Source organism: Motacilla alba, chromosome 5 (assembly GCF_015832195.1).
Source record: "Motacilla alba alba isolate MOTALB_02 chromosome 5, Motacilla_alba_V1.0_pri, whole genome shotgun sequence".
In the NCBI taxonomy this organism is placed as follows: Eukaryota; Metazoa; Chordata; class Aves; order Passeriformes; family Motacillidae; genus Motacilla; species Motacilla alba.
Genome location: NC_052020.1, coordinates 3,911,500 through 3,934,386, shown reverse-complemented (window position 1 = coordinate 3,934,386; position 22,887 = coordinate 3,911,500). Strand labels below are relative to the sequence as shown.

Below are 22,887 nucleotides of genomic sequence, written 5' to 3'. Positions count from 1 at the left end.
TATTGAAAGATTCAAGGTATGGCTTTGTCCTGAGTACATACTTGACAAAAATATTTTATACTTTATAAAAATATTATATACATTACACATGTGTACTTTATATATAATATATAGTTTATACAATTATTGAAAGATTCAAGGTATGGCTTTATCTTGGATACATACTTCACAAAAATATTACATAATTTATACAATTATATATATACTTTATACAGTTATTGAAAGATTCTAGGTATGGCTTTATCCTGGATACATACTTTATACAAATGTTATATAATTTATACAATTATTGAAAGAGTCATGGTATGGCTTTATCCTGGATGCATACTTTATAGAAATGTTTTATACTCTGTACAATTGTATATATACTTTATACAGTTATTGAAAGATTATTGTATGGCTTTATTGTATTTGCAGGGTGCCTCATGGCAGGAAGGAATGATGAATCTGACTCCATGTTCTCAGAAGGCTAATTTATTATTTTAGGATACTAGATTATATTAAAGAATGCTATACTAAACTATACTAAAGAATACAGAAAGGATACTTAACAGAAGGCTCAAAAGATAATAATGAAAACTGGTGACTCTCTCCAGAGCCTCGACACAGCTTGGCCCTGATTGGCCAAAGAGTCAAAACAATTCACATGAAACCAATGAAACAATCACCTGTCGGATAAACAATCTCCAAACACATTCCACATGTGAGCACAACACAGGAGAGGCAAATGAGATAAGAATTTGTTTTCCTTTTTCTCTGAGGCTTCTCAGCTTCCCAGGAAAAAAATCCTGGGCCAAGGGATTTTTCAGAAAATATGAATGCCACATGGCTTTTTCCAGGATCATTGCTAGGATCATTTCAATGTATCAAAACCAGAATAAATCATTAGCAGTGTGCACTGGCAGCCCAGAAAGGCAACAGGGTTTGGGCTGCAGCCAGAGCAGGGTGAGCAGAGGATGAGGAGGGGATCCTGCCCCTCTGCTCTGCAGAGATCCCAGCTGGAGCTCTGCACCCAGCTCCGGGCTCCCAGCACAGGAAGGACAGGGATTTGTTGGAGTGAGTCCACCAAGATTAGAGGGATGGAGCACCTCATGGTCAAGGAAAGAGTGAGAGAATTGGGATTGCTCAGTATGGAAAAGAGAAGGCTTTGGGGTGACCTAACTGTGCCTAAAAGCAGCCAACGAGAGAGATGGAAAAGGACTTTTTATCGGGCATGCGGTGACAGGACCAGGGGAATGGCTTCACACTGAAGGACAGTAGGTGCACATGAGATATTCGGAGAAAATCCTTCCCTGTAGAGGGGGAGGCTCTGCACACATTGCCCAGAGGGGCTATGGCTGTCCCATCCCAGGCTGGGAGGGGCTCTGGGCAGCCTGGGACAGTGAAGGAGTCCCTGCCCATGACAGGGGGTTGGAACTGTATGGTCTGTAAGGTCCTTTTCAACAGAAACAATTCTATGGCCATAGGATTGTTAGAGTTTCACCCCTAAAAGCTGAATAAGCTGTCATTTCACTGTGATAATGAAGAAACAGAAAAAAGGAATGTCCATCTTTTCCTCACTCCACAGATCTTAGGGCTGATTTCCTCCAGATAAGAATCCCATGGAAGTAAAAGAATATTCTTATTTTCAGTTTTGTACATAGCCTGCAACACTTCTAATTCTCTAAACAGAATAAGCCTTCCATTCACTAAATGACTCTGTGATGGGTCATTTCTGCATGGGAAAAGCATGTGTCTTGAGGTTTGGAACTGAAATTGTTTTGCTTTTTATTTCTATGGAAAATGAAAAGTAGCTCCTTCAGGATGCCCCTCTTGGCTCCTGGTACCTGAAGGATTCATAAAACATGGAGCTAACATCTGCTAATTAGATAACAGTTAGTGAAAAAAGTAAATTTAAAAAAAATGTATTGTGAAGTTGAAGAGATGAAATTCAGCTCATTATGAATATGTCTTCTACAATTCTGTGATAGGGAATGTTTTAGCAAAACCTGACAAATCTATGAATTAATGTCCCTGTGTTTATGACTTTAGAATATGTTGAGAGGTCTAATTTAGCAAGGGTAATCTAAAATACCGGGTATCTGAATGAGTTTTGTGAGATTTGAGTTCATTATGTGGTTCAGCCCAGATTTCAATACAGTGTATTCTGTTTAAAGGGAGTGTATTTCTGTCTCCGAGTGTTGTAGGACTGAGGAGTGCAGAGATATTCTCCTGATACACACTAAAAATATCCAGTTTAGCATCCAGCTCCATGATGTCTCTGCAAAGGCACATTTTGATTTAAATGGGATTAGTAGTGTGCATGAAGTTAAGCATGTCCATAAATGTCTGCAAGGCTTTGGTTATTCAGTGCACTCATTATCTCAATTTGTTGTTTCATGGAATTATTCCAAGTATCTCATCTAATCACATTCTCCTGGAGGCACAACATATGCCCACAATAGCATGAGCTATATATAGCTCCTTCCATATTTATGGAAGATCAATGGAACATTTTGATTGCCAGTGGATGCATGTATCTGTGAATTACCCTGCAGGAACTAAAATCCCTCAATGACAGCATGCTGTGAATTCCCATGGGTAGAAAGCTGAGGTAGAAGTGTAATTTTTTGGATGAAAGCATTGTCTAAATAATAAATTTATATACTGATATTATAGTTGTTTATCTAGGTATTTATCATAATATTAATTTTGTATATTATATATTTGAGATTATATATTATATTTTTATATTGCCATCAATTATATCAATATATTGATAATATATTGATATAATTGATGGCAATATATAAACAAATATATAGCAATGTATTATAAGTCATATAAAATAGGTAGAAGTATATAATTAAATACAGATTTATATAAATTAAAAAATAATCATGACACTAGCGTTTGTATACTAATCACAGATATGATCCACAGATACAGAAAAACACAATCACGATGCTGAATGAAAATCAGGCACATGGTCTTCACTGAAGATATTTTACCATGTTTCTTTCAGGTACTTCTGAATGTCTAACCTTTGGTATTTGGCTTGAAATGCACTTGGAGAAGAGCCCAAAGGATTCTGTTCTCTGTAATGCTGCTGTAAGTCTGTTCAATTACTTTATTTTTTAAAGGGGAGCAGAATGTGAGGAAAGATTATGGCCTATTTCTGCTGAGTTTGCTGCTTTCATCTACAAAAGCAGTCATAGGAATCAATGAAAGTCTGTACAGAAATCACATTTGAAATGTGTAAACACAGCAGAATGTGACTCTTCAGAACTTGGAGGGACTCTATAGTATCTCTCACCTACCCACCCTGAAACAAAATCTGAATTTGTTTTCAAATAGCAGAGCTAATAAAGTCAATTTTTTTCCCTAGAGCTGGCTGTAAAATGGCAATATTAATACTGCTGTGTATCATTAGCTGCTGAAGGAATTTAGCATGAATCATTTGAGAAGGAGCTGGCTGGCATTCCAAATCCTTTCATAAATGTCTTTGTTTCTAGATATGCAATTCCTTCCTGACCTTGCCATTTATTGTATTTTCCCAGCAGCTGAAAAAATGGTGCTGCAACAATAATCACTGACTATTTTTTGTCTTTATGATCTTATGTCATTTTTCAATTGAACTGGACAGAGTCAGGGTAGTTCAGATGAAAGAATTTAAGTACCAAGATGTTCAAACAATAGAAAATATCAGTGAATGAAATTTCAGATGAACTTAATATTTCTGAAATATCAGGTGGAATATTTCTGATGATGAAGATAACTAATATCAATTATGTTGATTTTGAATTTGAACATTATATTATTTATATAATATGTGTGTCATTTACACTGATTAGATAATGTAGATAATGTTATTTTAATAGTCTTTAATGAGATTTCCATTTCTCAGCTGAAAATCAGATTTACTTCCAGATATTCTCAGGTAAAATTAAAGTAGGATTTAAAGCATTCAGGAAAAATATCCTACTTCAAATAAAATTTTCATTCACTTCTTTACCTCCTGTGAGTTTATCTGAACATATTCCTGCTTGCCAATGAGCACAGAAAAGTCTTGAAGTTGCAGATGAGTTACAGGCAACAAGGCTATAAAAAATGACCAGGAATTATGTTCCTTCAGCTAAAATAAAACTGTTTCTTCTCTGCATGCATTCCTAGAGGGATTGGGAAAGTTTAGTTTTTCATTGTTGTTTGAATTTGCTAGATACAGAAGTTTTCCATCTGTACTGGAAGAGAGTGTGTGGGATTAGCACTTCAACGTTTTGCAATTTGATATCTTGTTTTACTTCCCAAAATCCAATTCATAGCAATGAAAACATAATTGGTTGCCATGGCAATAAGTGTCAACACAGATTTATTTCTTGTGCTTTCCTTTGCCTTTTCATCCCTCTAGGGGTGCACATGAAACTGGACAAAAAAAGTTAAAATCGTCGTGTCACCAATTGTTGTCTGCAATCCAAATCAATCCCAGTCAACAACATTGCTCTCCAGGATTTCATGCCTACTCCACTAAAAATATGGTATTGACCTAAAAATTGGAATGATGCCAGTGGCAAAAAGGAAAAGGTGTCCCAAATGTTGGATCTAATTCCCAATGTACAGTAAAACAATTGCACCCTAAATTAGGGTAAAGGAGTTTTTTTTTTCTTTTACTGATTTTTGGTAACACCCTCACAGAGACTCCAGGACCACAAGCTTCCCATTCTCCCCTCCCTTCCACCCAAAGGTGGCCAAAGAGGAGAATTCAAAAGGGAAAAAAATCTCATGTTGAGATAAGAACAATTTACTGGAAGCAGAAATGAGGTAAGAAAATGAAGAGTAACAGCAACAATATGAATAATTAAAGTGTCCCCCCCCAAAAAAAGTGACTAAACACTAGTTAAAATGGAAACATGACATGTGGAATAGCAGCCAATAGTAAATAAAACTTGAATTGGCTTTAGAGGCCATGTAATTTTATGAACTGTTTGAATAAGAAGGTAACTGCACCAGACTGGTGGGGCAAATATATCAATATTGATACTGCAGTATCAATACATGTTCACACTTTTCCAGCTGTGCTTACCTGATGTGCAAGCAGCAAGGGTAAAAATCAGATTAATAAGATTAATTCAATATGACTTCTTAGTCCTTCACTCAGAGGACAAATAGTGGAATATGATAATGTTATGTTTTAGGTTTATTAGATGGTATTCAACAGTAATAGTTTCTGCTGCTATCATTTCTACCTCATCATTTGCATTAGATGAAATTGGATCTTGTTAAAGAAACAATTGTGTAAGGTAGTTCTACTACATTTACTGTACTGACAGATTTCTTTGTCTCTGACAAAGACCTCAAATTTGACCTCAATTCTCCCAGCTGGGACCAAGTTCTGGGTCCTATTCAGTCAAACCAGTTAATTTTTCTTGCCCTTGTATTTTTCCTGTGACTGATATGTGGAATTGTAAGGATCAGGTACAGAAAGTGTTTGGTGTACTGCCTGTTAGATTGCCATCTTTTTCTCACTATTTAGTTTTGCTGCTCATTTTCATCTTGCTGTCTCTACTCTAAGATCAGCATCATTCCTGCTTTTATACAGCAAATGATGCTGCAGAGTTCTAATTTCTAAGTGATCTAAGTGATGCCTGAAGCACTATTACAATATTAATTTAGCTTTGTTTTGGGGGAATAAACATAAGAGGAAAAGCATATTAATTACTTTTTATTATACAACATATACCATTAATTGGATTAAATAATTGATAATTACATTAAGAATAAATTCATCAAAAAGTGTCTGTATATTTCTAAGAAAAATAGTAATGGAACAGCAGTGAAATCCATCCACTATCCAAACAACTGTCCACTCTGAGTTTTTTCCTTCAGTCAGGATGTACTAATGATCTCTCTGCTGTTACAGGCTCAGCTCTGATTGCACCAAATCTTTGCCTAATCTTGCCACTTAGCTTGGATCCAGCCCTGATTGACCTAACATTAAGTAGAAAAGTAATCTTACACTGAAGTAAAAGGAGAAAAGTAAGTAAAGCTAAGTAGAAAAGTAATCTTACAAGAACATACACTAACCACTGCTGGTGCATTGCTCTCCCCTGGCCCCTCCTTCCCCCCTTTCTCCTTGGCCACCCTAAAATCCCAGGAATCCAGGGATCCTTTGATTTAGGAGTTTTGCTGTTCCCTGGACCTTTCCTGAAACTCCAGCACAGCTGAGTCAGGGTTATCCCTGTCCGTTCTGAGCAAGGAGCAGCACAAGGGGTGTTTGGTGATCCCCAATGCCCCTGGGACATCACATTACTGCCTGAATTAATGGAATAAATCAGCCAGGACTCCACTTTCTTCATGCAGGAAAGCTGTTTTTTTATTCACATAACTCCTTTTCACACAGTTTTCACAGACCTCATGTTTGGCTCCCCCTGGTTAGTAGTTTTCTTGCCACCTAATTCATTGGTTAGTGAATCGCATTTTATTTGTCTATCAGATCTCTCTATTCTTGGATTGTTTACATATTTTTTCTACTGGTTCTCATGGGACAAACCCCTTGTTGTTGCAGGTGCATTTGCTTTTCACCCTCAGAGTAGGTTGTTGTGTTAACCAAGTTCTCATTCTCAAAATAGCTTCACATGGGAATGTGCAAACTGCTAGGTAGCTGCATGTGGAAGAGGTGACAGGGCAGCTTTGGCAATTTTGCAAAGCCAGGCCTGACTTCATAAGGCCTTTCTTTAAAAATTCTTCTACCTGTCTTCTACCTGTGCTTAGCCTACTACATACTAATACTAATTAGTCTCTAAATGAATGAACCCGAAGACTGACAGGTGCACCTTGCAGCCCTATAAGCAGAGGTCTGGACAGCCTTTGACATCCCTGGGGCTCCTGTGCTCCTCTGCTGCCCAGAGCTCACTGGTGAGTGTTAAATTAGTCAATGATTAAGTGGTGCTAAATCCTTTCAACATAATCTCTTGATCAAGTTTGGCAAGGGCACCCAGTCTGACCCTCATGGCTCAAAGGGTCTCTCTTACCCTTTGCACTTTTATTTTTCTGGTCTCCCTGTGAGTTATTTTACATTGATTGTGTAATCAATTTTCTTTTGTGAGCTTTATCTCTTCAGTAAATAGCAAAGTAAACGCTGCTAACTCTGTTAGTTTGAGCTTTCACAAATTTCTATGCAAGCTCCATTTGCCAGTACCTTTGCTGGTGGTTCAGTTTGGTGGCAAGTGGATGTTAGATATAAATTTAAAGAACAACACCGTGGTGGTTCTTTAAACTGCCTAAACTACTAATGCACAACACCATCACTCTAGCTGAAAAACAGCAGCCTAAACTGTGCTGTTGTTGTAATCCTTTGCATTATTGTGGTAAACCTTCCTATTAGGCAAGGTATCAAATTTGTGGGATGTATCTGTAGGCCCTGAAAGAGCTTGAGGATATTAGCCTTCTCAATATAAATATAGAGATTGATTTATTTCCAGGAAATGTGTGGTATGTTCTGTTGAACGTTATCCTACGTTACATAAAGCAAAACTCGAAGTAAATAAATGTGCTTACTGCAAAATCGCAGATTTCTACATCTTCTGATTACTGTAGTTCCATTTGCCTTTAAGAGAACATTGACAGTTTTTACAATGATTATTCCCACACTTGTCCATCCATTTTTTCTTGGAAGTAAATATTCCAGAACTGGCTGGGTACATTTAGATTTGTTGAAGCTGGGAAAGTGTTAAGTGTGTAAAAAGGAAGAGTGAAAAATCTCTAAACATTAATTTCTTGCCTGGTAATTAGTGTTGTATTTTCTTATTTTTAGAATAATCTGTGCTCTTAGTCATTGGTTTTAGTCACTCCAACAGGAGTGACTAATCCAACAAGAAAATAACGAAGCATCTTCAAAGAGAAAAGAAATGTACTAACCATGAAAATGACAACATGGGGGTGGAAATTAAAGTGAATGACATGTAGTTTTTAAATCATTGCAGGTGATACAGTGGCTCCCAAGGACAACTCCCCAGGACAACAGAACCAGGGAGGTTTGTGACAGACCGTGAGCCTTTGGTGTAATATTGTAGCCTAGAGGGTTTTTTCTAGTTTTGTTTTCTTTAGAGCCTTACCTTGACAATGTGTACAGGACTTTGAGGTGCTACAACTAGAATTTAAGCAGCTCAGTGCCATGAGGCCGTACTCACCTGTGGAGCCATTTTAAGGGCTTTGTAATTGTCAGTGGTAGAAGCACCAGGTAATCTGAGCTTTTATAACTGCAAGTTGGATCCAGGAAACTGTCTCCAGGGTTTGTTAAATTATGTTGCAAAAGAAACTGTAGTTTTTATGTTTCACAATTATTAGTGATAGTAAAAAAATATTATCTCTGATCTTTCAGTTAACATGGAGTAAAAAAAAAATAAATCTATTGTTCTACTCCTGCAGTACACTTGAAAACCTTTAACTTGACTTTATGTGGAATATTAATACAGAGCTGATATGAGTATGAAGTTGGAAGAATACATACATGTAATACATCATTTGTCAGCTAAGAAAAAACCAGAAAAGCCCAAGCACTATGAATAGGGCTTTAGCAGCATGCTGTATTTCACTTAGCCAGAAACACAGTCCTGTGAAATCTGTCCATTGGGTTTAGGTGCACAGGATGTTCCAGAAGCTGCAAAGAGAGAGACAAGAGCAAATGATATGTAATCTAGCACTGTAAAATTTAGTTTTCTGTAATTTTAGTGTAGCTGAACAGTTCCAGCCTTTCTTCAGGAGAGAGGCTCCAGGCCCTTGGTTGGGCTTTCTCAGTAGCTCCACATCTCTCTGATGACTGGGGAGGCCAGCCCTGGGCACAGCAGTCCCCTGGCCTCTTGAAGGCTGAGGAGAGCAGAGGATCCCCTCATTTCTGTAGCTGTGGCTGCTCCTGCTGGCAGCAATCCTCCTGATGCAGCCAGGACACGATTAACCTGCTGTGCTGCCAAGGCACACTGGTGGCTCATGTTCAGCCTGGTGTCCCCCAAGCCCTGTCCCACCAACCTGCATTCCAGCTGGTCACAGTTCCAGTCCCAATTCCCTGCTGGTGCCTGGCTCTCCAGGTGCAGGACTTGACACTTTGTTGAGCTTGGGGATGTTCCTGCCAGGCCATTCCTCCAGGTGATCAAGGTCCTGCACGACCCTCTGGCATAGCAGCCACTCTCCCAGGGTTGTGGCACCATAAATCTGCTGAGGGACCGCTCTGCCCCATCATTCAAACTATGAGAAACAGCCTCAAGCTGACCCAGAGGAGTTTAGATAGGATATTAGGAAAAAATAATTAATTGAAAGTATTGCTACGGGCTGAAACAGGGAACTGGTGCAGTCATGATGCCTGTAGATAATTCAAAACCATGATGTGGCACTTGGGGACATGGTTTAGTGGTGGACTTGGCAGTGCTGAGTTGGACTCAATGATCTCTAGGGTCCTTCCCACCCTAAACGGTTCTGTGATTCTGTTTTAAATAGGACTGGGCCCTGTGCTACACCAGTGGTCACTGGTCTCCAACTGCCTCTGAGCCTGAATTTTCATCCCATTTTCCATCCACATCACTGCTCACCCAGCATTCTGCCTCATATAATATATCATAGTGCCATGATATAGAAAGAGCACAGCTAGCAGCACTGAAAGAACACCTTGTTCCCTTCTTAGGGTTTTCCATGTCTGTATCCAGAAACACAGCAGAGAATCACTGCAGTCCACTGCATTTAGCTTATTACACCGCAGCTGATTCCATTTTTAAAAATTCAGGTAGAAGACGTCATGTCCCCTTCATCTTTTACATGCTGGTATTTTATATGTTTGATCCTAGAAAGTGGAAATGTGTCACTTGGGGTGACAAAAAATGCTGTTTAAGGGTGGTTGTTGAGGATACTGTAGAGTGAGGAAGAGTTTTTGTATAGCAGCCACAAATAGCTGTGTGCACAAATCAAGTGTGGGAATCTGTATATCCTTTAAAATTTTTTATTTTATTATTTTTATTATTTTTATTATTTTTATCCTTTAACAAAATATTTTAAAAGTTATTTTCATAGGGTGCTTTGGATTTTTTCTTCTCTTTGCAGTTACTAGCTCATGTCTGTTCTTTGACTGTACTACCGTAGCAACAGGTCCCTAAAGTTTTTTGTGAAATTATGAACTGGGTTGAGTCACTGTAAACTCTTCACAGAGAAACAGAAATTCTGACATAGAAATTCTGTATCAGAAGACAAGTGTGTTATTGTCAGTTTTAAATCAGTTTCACAAGTGCAAAAACCTTTTTACTTCTTGTGTCCAGTCAGTAATATAAAGTACAGTCAGCACAGGGACCAGTTGTTTTTCCCCACAATGAGGCCTCAACCCATGCGATGCTGTCATTTTTAAGCTGACATACAATTTTACATAGGACAAAGTGATGTCTGCTCTGTGCAGACACATATCTGAAGTTTAAAATGCATTACGTGGGCGAAGAAATTTTGTTTTCCTGTTGTACTTAACTTTTCTCTCTTAGTCTTGATCATTTTGCAGATTGTCTTCTTTTCAAGGCTGATATTTAAAATTTGTATATAGTTGTTAGTTTTAAGGGACTCTATACAATCTGTGGATTATTCAGAACTTGTTTGTGGAGTAGTCATGAATGTCTTTACTACAATTTGATGTAGAAAATATGTTCATCTTCTGCCTTCTTCTGGCACTCTTTGGCATAGCAGTGAAAGCAGAACATGAGCTCAAACAGCAGTACAGTGGTACACAGCATCAGCCAGCATTTTTGTATTTGCCATTTCATGATTCTTGGCATGAACTAAACAGTTGTGCTCAGGAAAAAGCCACTAGAGCATATCTATTCAGCCTGGGGAAAAAAAAAATAAGGTGGCCCTTCTAGGGAAGTGGTACATAGCTCTGGAAACACAGTGGGCTTGATCTGACATCTCTGTCTCATTCCAAAGCTCCCACTGTGATTTACTAGACTATGTACAAAAGAAAAAATTGCAATGAGAGACCTTAGAACTGCTAATTCTTTCCCTCCTGGCATGTAATTTTCACTCTTATTCTTCATTTTCCAAACACGGTTTGAACTTTTTTCTTTTCTTTCATAGTAGTGAGTTTCATCCTTTGCTTTCAAAGGGAAAGGGATAAAATCATCACTTACATTTTTCTTGGTTACCCTAACATATACTATTTATTTTTTCTAACAAAAACTCCCGACAGCCACAAGTATAGCATTTTTTACATGTAGACAAAAATAATGTGGTCCTAATTTCATTTTTAGATATAATTCTTAACAAATGTTAAGAATTCTTCTTATTTTCTCATTTACATTTTGTGTGATATGTGTATATATATATATATATGTGTGTGTGTGTGTATAAAATTTTATATGCATATGTATATGAAATTATAGATCTTAATTTCACTGTGTTATATATATTAACTTCATATATGTACTCATATATATATATATATATATATATGAAATTAAAAGAAGGAAAAAGAGACTGGACAAATTACTCAAATAAAAGGAATAATTTTAAACATTCTCAGTAACTTTTGCTAGCAGCTGATGACCCTGATGAAATCATCCGAACGGCCTTCATTCCTCTCCTCCAAGAGCCTATTCTTCTAAAATGTGTAAAATTGCATGACAGAAAATGAGAATTAGGAAGATTTTGCTGAAGGCTGGGCTGTATTTTTGCATACCTAGCATTCAGAGCTCACAGGAATATTGCTGTACCTGGTGTGACATCTGCCTTCCTGTGCAGCACTGAAATACGCACGTGGCACAGCAGGCTGGGAAAAGTTCAACGTCTTGGCTGTTTTCAGTTTGTACTGTTTGAAATCAGGGATCTGAGGAGTCACCTCAGAGTCCTTATTCACAATTTTGCCACTGGCAAACTTGTTAAGAGCAGAGAGGAAAGCACTGCCTGGTGGGACTTTGGGACATCAGCACCAGGGAGTGTTAGCCACTCTCTTGGACCTGAGTTTGGGCTCCAGAATGTCACAGGGGGATGTCCCAGTCATGCTGCAGCTCCAGAATGTCACAGGGGGATGTCCCAGCTCAGCCTCAGCTCATGAGCCCTGCAGGATGTTTCTCCAGCTGGAAATCAGTCCTGCATCTGACAGGATGTCCTCCAAACCGGACGCTGCTGTGGTGCCACTCCAGCTTCACCCCAAGGATAAGCTGCAACTGAACACTGGGCAGAATCTGGAGCAGGGAGATGATTTGGGAAGCAGGCCCAGTCATGGTTTGGACAGGAGCAGAAATAGGATTTCCATGGATGAGGCTCTGTGTGGCCCGTGGTGCTGAGCTCACTGATGTTCTGCTGTCACGTGTGAGACAGGTGAAGGGACAGCACTGTGCTTCCTGGGGACCCTGCAGCCTGCAGAGCACAGCTTTGCAGATTCATTTTCCCTCTGAAAAATTTGGTTATAGTGTACTAAGAGGTTCAGGGTACCTGAATCAGTCTGAGCAGAAATAACTCTCCTCTCTCCAGCTGGAATATGATAGAGGTGTTGGGGAGTCTCCTCAGCGCTGCTCCATCATGTCTGATCACCCTGATTAACACACACTGTTTAGAAATGTCGTCAGGCTTGAGGCACCTCAGCTCCACTCTGATCCACACACAGAGTAGCAAAATTCATCACATTGCCTTCGCAGGCTTTGGTTCTCTGCAGCTTCTAAACACATAGCAGTTGCTGCTGTTGTTATTATCATTATTATCATTATTATTATTATTATTATTATCCTGACAATTCTGACTTGCACAGAGTATATTTATTATTATTATTATTATTATTATTATTATTATTATTATTATTATTATTATTATTATTATTATTATCGTGGCAATTCTGGCTTGCACAGAGTATATTATTATCATAATTTTTTATTTATTTATTTATTATTATTATCGTGACAATTCTGGCTTGCACAGAGTATATTATTATCATAATTCATTTATTATTTATTTATTTATTATTATCATTACAATTCTGGCTTGCACAGAGTATAGTATCTTTTTTTATTATTTATTATTATTATCCTGATAATTCTGGCTTGCACAAAGTTGCTAATAATAATACTATTTATTAGTAGTAGTATTATTAGTATTATTTTTATTATTATATTTATGACTTTATCTATTTCTTTTTTATTACCCTGATAATTCTGGCTTGCACAGCGTATGAACAGACTTGGAGGTTTTTTCCATGCTTTTCAGCTACAATCAGAAACATGAAAGGGGAATCTGTGGTCTTTATTGAGACAGTGCCTGGGTGCTTTGTGTGATTTAAAAGGGAGAAGGATTTTGTCTCTTTTATCTCATTTGTTACCATCCTGATTTAAATGATTTCCTATCCGTGGAAATGCAAGAGAAAGGACATGAGCTGGAGCTTGTGGTCCCCGGTAGCCAAGGTAAGCCAGCAGTGTATCTGCTAGCCAGAAGAGCGTTTCACACATTCCCTCACTCTTACAGGGCCTGTTAGAAGTGCATGACTTTGTGGGTTATCAGCATAAAATGGTACTCAATGAGAAAAATGAAAGATGACAATTTTTATTCACTCATTTACAGTATTTTTATTCACCTAGTCACACGAAGAGCAAGCACTGTTGGGAAACAACTGCTGCACTGTGTATTCTAATACAAGTTCAGGAGAAGCTACCTGAGGTCAGTATAGCAGGAAAACACAAAAATCCACTGTTTTAGTGTCTTCTCATGTGTTTTCATCTTGTCTTCCCAAGTGGCAGTGAGTGACCTCACTTAAAGATTAATCTTTTCATTAGGAACATTAATACTGCTCCAATGCCTTCCTTTGCCAGAACATTTCTTTCAAACAGATGAGTGGTATTTTACCAGACAAATATCTTTTATAGCTATATTTAAATATATACTCCATTTCTATACATATACACACCATGTGTGTATATTTTTCTAAATAGTTGCTTTCGGCTCTGTACAAATTTCGGGAGACTTTGAGATTCTGAGATGATGTTGATTTAAACTCAGAAAATATTCTAACTAGATGTGTAACATAATTACGGTATTCATTAGATCCAGGCTTTTTATAATCTGTCTGAAAATAGGGAAAAAAAATTGAACATGTTTCTATTTTTTTTTCCAGAATTCATATCAGAATTTTTAAATTCAAAAGTGCAGTTTTTTCACTGAAGGAATTTGTGACTCAGTTGAATTCTAGGTGTAATATAGTTCCTTTTCCCACCAAAGAAAGAAGTTGCACCAATTTTTTTTTTTTCTAGTTTAAGTTACTTTTTACGTGGCACTTTTTAAAAAAAATAAAACCTGTATTTGGGATGAAAGTTCTAGAGTTTAAAAAGATGTGTCATATATTAGTGAAAATTGGTGAAAGTGGCCTTTCCCAATTTTTTTCACCAATAGCAGGTGGAAAAACCAGTGAGAATATAAACAGTTAATAGGCAAAATTGAGACCATGGCATGAGATGCTTCAAAGCTACATTAATACTAACAAATGCACCAAAACTAGTGTTTTTCTAGAAAAAAAAGGCGAGAAATATTTTGAAGAAATAAAGACCTCATCAGGTTTCTACTTGGTTAAAGAAAACTATTGGAAAATGAGGGGACTTTAATATTCCTGTTCTGAGGCACTGAGCAATCTGCAGTTACCCTTTTTCATTTTCATCTCCATCTCCATCCTAGCAGAAAAGAAATAGATTTGTTTTTTAATTTTGTTTATTAATGTTTGACTTCATTTCATCACCAAGAAAAGACTTCCATTTCTTGTGATGAGACACTGTCCACTGATAATTTTATGGTAATCAGTCACAACCATCAGATTTCCTCTTCCATGTTGTTTTGCTGTAAGAAGCTATAATGTTAGTCTAAAAGAAGCATCAAAAATGCCTGTCTTCTCATTTTGAAATGTGTAATTTACGTTACTTCTGTGACTACTTGAATAGTGCTGCAATTAACAGCCTATCATGATAAATCTGCTTTTCAGATATTCATCATTCAGATGTAAATATTTACTCCACATTCAGATGAGCCTCATTGATTGGGAGCAACTATTTATCATTCACTAGTCTAGAGGCAACAAAATCATAGTCATGCTTCAGTTAATTCAAAATAGCAAGTTTTTAAACATTGTTCACTGCTGCCTTGTTAATACATATTTAATTAATTATAAAATTAAAAGAAAAAAGGGCTTGAACACTTAATTTCAGTCATGAAAGTTTCAGTTAAAATGAGCTTAAAAGCAATTTCATTCTGTATGTGGGAAAGTCAAATTAAGATCGTATCAAAGTTTACACCTGACATTTCCTTATTTTACCTGATTTGGTAAAGTGCATGCTCTTTTTTTTTGTTGTTGTTTTTTTTTCCCTTCTCACAGGTTTGCTTCTCGTGTACGAACTTCATCTTTCTTCACCAACTTGTGCTTGTCCAGGTCTGTTCTGTCTGTTTCAGTCCAGGCACAGACACTGTGAATTTCATTGAATGAGGAGTGACAGGCAAGGGCAGATAAACGTGTCTGGGTTTTTTTGGTTGTCTCCTACCTGTAGGAAATGGAAAAACAGAAACTTTCCCAGACACTGGAGGGTTTCTGCAGCCTTGGAAGAAGCTTGGGTTGATGTAAAAATAAAAGTACACAGATATAAAGCAGAAAAATCATCAACTTATGTTTCTATAGTTGTAAGTAAGAATGTGCCTTAAGTAAGTGAGAAACTGTATGGGTAGGATGGTGAAGGGTTTATAGTGCAGGAATGTGACAGGATGGAGTAAGCTCAGAGTTCAGATGTTATAATGGAAGCACATGTGTGTGTGCATGTGATAGCAGCCCATTGCATAAAAGTATCCACAGTGCAGCAGAATTAAGTAAAGGTGATAGGTTAGAAAAGCAAAATAAACTTTGTGGCAGCTTTCCATTAGATTAGAAAGTTCTGTATTGCCTGGTAATGAAAAAAACTTGTGACTACTCTGAGCTATGGCTCCTCTAAAATCTCACAATCTCTCAGGCTGATGTTTATCTGAGCAATAATTGGTTTTTAGCCCAGCAGCAGTCCTATCCCTTCATTAAGGCATTGACAATAGCACCAAAGCAGCATCAGGTCTCTGAAGGTTTGCTTTTACAGCAGGTCACCCAAAGGAGACGGGCAAGGAGAAATCCTCTTGTCACCTCTCACCTGTACCACAGTCCTTGTTCCAGCTTTTTTACCTGGCACTGGCAGCTGTTCATATTCCAGGAAATATGAACAAGGCTGCACACTCTCCTTTTGCCCCCACCACCTCCAGCTTCTTCTGCTCCTCAGCTTTGTGTCACACACAAACAGAAAACTCCAATTTCATGCACATCTTATGCTGCTCACCTGGGGATTTTTGCAGTTCTCTCCCATCAACCTCTCTTCTACCCCACTGAACTTCTTGTGCTCCTTGTTTAGCTCAGCCTCTCCCAGCAACCAGTTAGTTCTTTTCTATTTGCAGTGTACCAGATAATGTCCCTCAACATGCATAAAATCTGATATTTCTGTTTCTCTGGGAGCAGAATTTAGGCATGAGCATGCCTTTCTGCAGCTCCTTGTGCCATTCTGTGACGTTTTTATCTCTTTCTCTCTGTCTAAGGGGTAACTGTGTGCAGTGTTAAGCACTCAAATTAGGATAGGAAATATTGCCTCTTCAAATCTGAAAGGATAGTGTGTTTTACTTTAGAATCTCATGCTCCCTCAGCTGATGCACACTTGTTGCATTGCCTCTCATCCTTCTCAAATGTAAAGTAGCACTTCTAAGCCAAGTGCACCTCAATCACTTAAAAGGATGGGTGGCTTTCTCCCAGATTTTACTGCAAAAGGAACCTCAAAAAGCAGTCTGGTGAAAGCATTCCTGAGTATGGTCACAAATAACTGGAGCTGCTGGAGCTCTTTTTTTCATGTAGCTCAGCTTTTCCTCTGCTGATGATTATTCTAATCACTGGTACCTGCAATGCAGTGGAAAATACAAACAACTGTCATATTCTAGGGGCTACGCTAATGGTTCAGACAAAGCAAAAGTCATTAAAAATCAGTTCTTCTAATAGGCAGATGAAAAAGTTTTCCTATGGATGAGATTGTTTGAGCTTCCAGTTGATGCATGCTGAGGAATAAAGGGAAGAAAACTTAGTTTTCTCATATAAACAAAACTACTGAATTAAATATAACCCACAAAAATGTGGTTTAGCTCAAATAAATGACATAGGTTGTGGTTAGGTTTGGTGTTTTTTGATTTTGTTTTTGGGTTTGTTTGGGGTTTTTTGTGGTTTGTTTGTTTGTTTTTTAAAGGTGTGTTACAGAAAACATTTATTTTATGAGGAATAAGCTCCCTACTATTCAACAGAGTGAATTTGCTCAACAGTTTCAAAATGTCTCCCTCCTTCTTCCTAATTTTTTTGACAAAGATTGACCAAAAGCTTTTTTTCCTTGAAAATTCATTTTTGTGAATTTCCACTCTACTCACTTCCATGGGGAAGATCCCAGATATTTAAAAAAAAAAAATACAATTAAGTAAAGCTGAAAATGTTTCATTTAAGCTGCAGGGCTAAGAATACTTTATAGGGATTGTGGGCAGGGAAAGCATCATGATATAAGGCCAAGATTTCAATTATTTATATTCCTAACTAAGCTTTAGCCTGCCTGCTCTCATTTTATATGATTAGGAACAGAGTTTTTAAACAAGTATTTTCTTTCATGACCAGTTCAGGTGATGCATCAGGAAACTCATGTTTTTTTCCTGTGAAGAAATCTTCCAGTACAAGCTGTATATTGCCTCAATTAAGCACATGCAGCTCTGAAGGTCTTATCTTAGCCCCTGTACTGATAAAACAGTAATTGTTCTGAAAGACTACAAGGGAAACCGTGACTCAAGAAAGGACATGGTGTTCCAATTGATCTTAATTACTCTAATGTAACTAATTCTTTTGTCCACCATCTAAATTTAATGCTTCTGTCTCCCTGAGGATTTGTCACAATTTCCCCTACATTACTGAGTTTGTGCTGACCTGCCACTGTCTAGTCTGCCTTCTCAACCAAACCAAAATAATTGCCTTCATTTACCTGACAAGTCATTTGAGCCCTCAATTCATCATGGTGTTTTAAGTGTTTGAATTAGTTACACTAATGAATCATTAGCTCAGTGCGCCTTCAAAACATCAGATTTTACTTTCTACCTGGTTATGGGGAATTTTTACAGAGACATAAAGAGCTAAACTCTGCTCTGAGTGAACACTATTGACTCATAACTCGTGGAGATTTCACTTTGGCATCTCCAGCCTTCAGCAGAGTTACTTCACATGTGTATCATGAAGAAAATAAAAAATTGCCCATCAGCTTAAATCGTCCTGATAAAGTGAAAATTTGCCTAATGGCAACCAGTTTGTTCTTTTCTATTTGCAGTGTATCAGATAATGTCCCTCACCATGCATTAAATCTGATATTCCTGTTTCTCTGGGAGCAGAATTTTGGCATGAGCTTTCTGGAGCTCCTTGTGTGTAATAGGAAATATTGCCTCTTCAAATCTGAAAGGATAGTGTGTTTTACTTTAGAATCTCATGCTCCCTCAGCTGATGCACACTTGTTGCATTGCCTCTCATCCTTCTCAAATGTAAAGTAGCACTTCTAAGCCAAGTGCACCTCAATCACTTAAAAGGATGGGTGGCTTTCTCCCAGATTTTACTGCAAAAGGAACCTCAAAAAGCAGTCTGGTGAAAGCATTTCCTGAGTATGGTCACCTGTAACTTCCTCACTTTTAGTACCAGTAAAAATAACAGAGAAAGATTAAAAAGATAGTCCCAGAGAGGGTTATTGAAGAAGAGGTTATATATAAAATGTTGTTTAAAAACAACAGTAGGAAGGGAGGTAGACAGGCCAAAGTATAAAGGACAAAAAAGAGGACAGAAGAGCTCTCTTTCAGAGGACTGCTAAATGTAGTAGCTCATATGAAATCTTCATTTGGGAATTCCCTTAACAATAATTTGCCATCCCATCTTCTGGAACAGTAAGGATGGGTTTATTTTATTCTGCATCATCTCTGCTCTCTTGTCTATCTTAAGAAAACATTGTTGCCTGTTGGAAAATTTAACGGCTTTTAAACTTTGGGTGGTTATGTTTTGCAAATGCAATCCATAACGTTATAAGATAACAAATAGAAACTATTATTTGTTCATTTGTAAACTGGTAATTTATTTTTCATCTGACATAGTGTGTCTCTTCTTACAGTAATCCCCAAATGGGGAAGGCCACAGCCTCCAAACCCTTTCCCAGTTTGGCTGCCAGTGCTGTCTTTCCTGTTCTCTGTGGGGTCCATGGCAGCCTGATGTCCCCTGCCTTATCTAGCCTTAATTCTAGATAAGCCAGCACTATGTGCTTCTAAACCCAAACCTCGGCCTACACACTCTCAATTCTGATGGGTTTTTCATTTTCAGCGGGCCACCACTTACCCAACAGTGGGATTGGATATTCTAAGTTAGAAAAGTAGATTGGACTTTTCCGGAGTCATGAAAGGTACTGGTAGAGCTACAATTTCATCCCTACTTTCACTGGGGCAGAGTCCTGTTCCTTCACAACCTGTGCATGAGAGTAGGATAAACCCAGCAGTATGTAATGAAAACCCAGAGAAAACACAGAAGGGAAGTCCCAGAGCAGGATAAACCCAGCAGGACGTGATGCAAACCCAGAAAGAGGACAGAAGGGAAGTCCCACATGAAAGCTTTTGGTGCAGCTGGACTACTCTGACTTGTGCAAACCATCCCAGTCACACTAGAAATAATACTAATAATGCAGAAACCCTTTCCCCGCACTTGCCTCATAAAGCATTGGGCTGTAGTGCAGAGCCTAGAAGAAGGCATGGGCCATTGGAAGAGCCTTGCAAGCCAAGTCAGTTTGCATTTCAGTCTTCAGAGTGAGCAAATGAATTTCTTTTTAAAGCCCTTTGCAGAAATTTCCTCGTGGCTGTTTTGTTTCCTCCAAAGAGGCCAAATTACCAGGAGCAGAGCTGAGCTTAGGGCTTTTACTCTACATTAGAAAGTTTTGCTAAGGATGTCTTCTTCACTGGATGTAGAGAAATAGTATAAAGACAGAAGTGCCCCAAAACTGTGGCTGCTGCCAACACTTACCTCATAGCACATTGGAAGAGCTGTATATTCAGATCAGAAAGGCAAATGTTATGCCTTATTCTGAGGTAGCACTGCCCTTACTCACATGAACAATGGAATTCCTCTGGAGTCCAGGCTTACAGCCTTTGAAACTAGAATAACTAATGCTTACAAGTCTGCTTGGACACTTGCATGGATAAATATTAGTGTGTAAGGACAGTGGTTACCATGGCAAAGCCTTGGGCACTCTCTGGTGGCACTGCACCAGGTTCAAGGCATTGTTCAGCTCTCAGGTTATTAAACATGTGGATTGGTGCTTATATTCTATGTATTCAAGCATAGACAACCAGTTTTGGCTGATTGTCCTTCGATCTGGACCTCTAAGAAATTTGTAAGATAAATAATAACTAAATGACAGTTTTTTAAAGTTAATTATGGGATACAATTGGATAAATATTATTTAAATAAAGAAAAGTTATGACAGGATCTCCTTTATCCATCCGGTAGGAATTTCAGAAACCTTGGGAAAAAAAAGTTTTCTACATCAGTCTTTTCAGTTTTAGCCTTGTATATACAACTCAGTTCTTAACTGATTGTAACATAAGCACCTGGGATTCTTTTCCATCACCCCAGGAAACAGATTAATCATTTAGACCCAAGTTGTTTGAGAGAGAGGAGTACAGCATTCAGAAGAAAGAAAGAGAACTGAGGGGGTTTTATTAAAGAGACATTTTCTGTACTTTTTTTTCAGGTGCTTTCATGTATTTGCATGAACACACCCATCTGTTCCAGGATTTGTTTGTCTAACCACAGTTTCAGAAGATTGGCTTCGCTGCAGAAAGTTTCAGACCTGGATAGAGGTTCCTATCCCTGGAGCATCCCTGAAATGTATAGTGAGACAGCAGTGCCTAACTCTGAGCCTTTTAAACAGCTAGTTTATCAAACCCACCTGTCTTTATCATAAAGCTAATTCTGAGTTTGTCAGGCTTGGATTTTTATCCGTTTGGTGTGAACTCTCCTCCCCAGAAACACTGGAGTGGGAGCACCAGTGCCTGGAGCTCTCTCAGGTTTGTGTGAGTGGTCAGCTGGCAAACAGCCAGACTCTGAGGGTCACCACTGAGGAATGCAAAGACTGTAAAATATTAACTCCTTTATTTCCTGTAACTCTGGGGAAATGCCCTGCTGAGGGGTTCAGCTGTAGGACACAGGGTGTGTGTGGCCACAGCCCAATTTGAGCAGCCCCTCTGGCTGGTGCTTCTGCTCAAATGTTCTGTTGTTCCCAGAGCTGCAATGAGTCCCCTCAGATTTGGGGAACCACAGTTTGCAGTGAATCCCCTCACATTTGGGGAGCCCTTGCCTGTTTTTTTAACCAGCTCTGAGCATTAAATGGAAATGGCCAGACAGCCCCAGGAAACACTGCATGAAATATGGGCTCACCTCAAGGATGGCTAGGGAAGAAGAATGGAGATATGTTTGTTTCCTCATGGAAAGAAGGGGAAATACATTTTTGGGTTTGATTAGCCAAAATAATTTATCTCATCACTGTTGTATGTTGTGGTTTGACTGAGGAAAGAAAAAAAGCACTTCAAATGACTGTTACAAGTTAAGGCAAGGTGAGAAGATACTGACCCAAGCCTCTTTCAGCCTTTAGAGATTGCTGCCTTATAATGAAATGTAGAAAAAGGCATGAAGAGTTATTTTCTGTGTTGTATGTTTTATCTAGGCAGAAGTTTGCCTAGGAATATTGAGCACTTGCTGCTTCTCTGCGTGTTGGTAAAGCTGTTCTTTTCTGTTGAGGGTACAGTGTGTTTGGTCTGGTCCCTCTTTGCTGGAGGAGCTGGATTTCAGTGTGGGTCTTCTGTACCAGAGTTCAGATATTCTGTCAGCTTTTCTGATGGAATTGGTGGGTAACTAACAAGACAAGCTGTGATACATTCTTCTTGGACATAACTGGAGAGAATGAGTCTCACTGAGACTACAAAATTATTTCAGTAGTCTTTCAGCTGCAAACCCAGAACTCCAGATAGCAATTTTAAATCTTTTAAAGAAATTTAAATGAAGAAAATTAAAAGAATGTTTCTTTCTTCTTTCTTAAAAGAAGAAATAAACATTCTTTCTGCCCTGTGTTTAGAGAAATCCTTCTCAAGCTGGCTAAAAGTATACTACTCCATATGAAAATGCTGTTTTATAGATAAAACAGTGTGCTTGTCCATGGAGCTCCCTTCAGGCCAAGCCAGAAGAGTTTCTTAACACTCTGTACCACAGAAACTGTGTGAGCAGAGGGATGGGATACATGTGTGCTAGTATTTGCTTCCCTTGAGCTCCCTACACTGTTTCTTGAGAATGATTTCTGCCTCCAAGGGAAGTGGTGGGACAGATAAGGAACTGCAGCTGAGGCTGGGGAGCTTTTCACTGGTAAATGAGCAGCACATGTTGGATGCCCTCCAGCACCACTGCTCACAAGGCTTTTTTATCAAGGTATTTCCTTTGAGGAGTATGAGCTTGTTAATGTAAAGTACTAGGACTGAGTGAGTCTGAAGTGGATAGATTAAATAAGGGCTGCCTGCTTTCTTTTCCCTTTTTTTCTGTTTATTTTATTGTACATAGGCTTGATCCATGGGTTAGGAGGAGTTCTGTGTTTTCTGTCAAGCTTGAACCTCAGCCTTATGACAAAAATGGCATGAAAATTTGTTATGTACTGGAGATAACTAATTTGTCAGTTTGCTTGATGGAATTCTTGGTATAGAGTTTGCACCCCTCCCTTTTTTAATTCTCCTCTAGTTTTGCAACTGCACCATCTTTTGGTTAAAATTAATCCTTAT

At 38.4% G+C, this 22,887-nt stretch overlaps 1 long non-coding RNA gene across 6 annotated transcripts in view; it reads left to right on the top strand.

The window, feature by feature from the left end:
* Positions 1 to 8,260, top strand: part of LOC119701757 — a 47,442-nt gene extending 39,182 nt beyond the window's left edge. For 4 of the 6 annotated variants that reach the window (XR_005257168.1, XR_005257167.1, XR_005257169.1 and 1 more), the window contains 4 exons: positions 3,005 to 3,090; positions 4,672 to 4,797; positions 5,897 to 6,012; positions 7,959 to 8,260. This is a non-coding gene — a long non-coding RNA (uncharacterized LOC119701757). The remainder of the gene's footprint in view (positions 1 to 3,004; positions 3,091 to 4,671; positions 4,798 to 5,896; positions 6,013 to 7,958) is intronic. The other 2 variants (XR_005257172.1, XR_005257170.1) reach the window with 1 other exon arrangement.
* Positions 8,261 to 22,887: the final 14,627 nt, after the last annotated feature.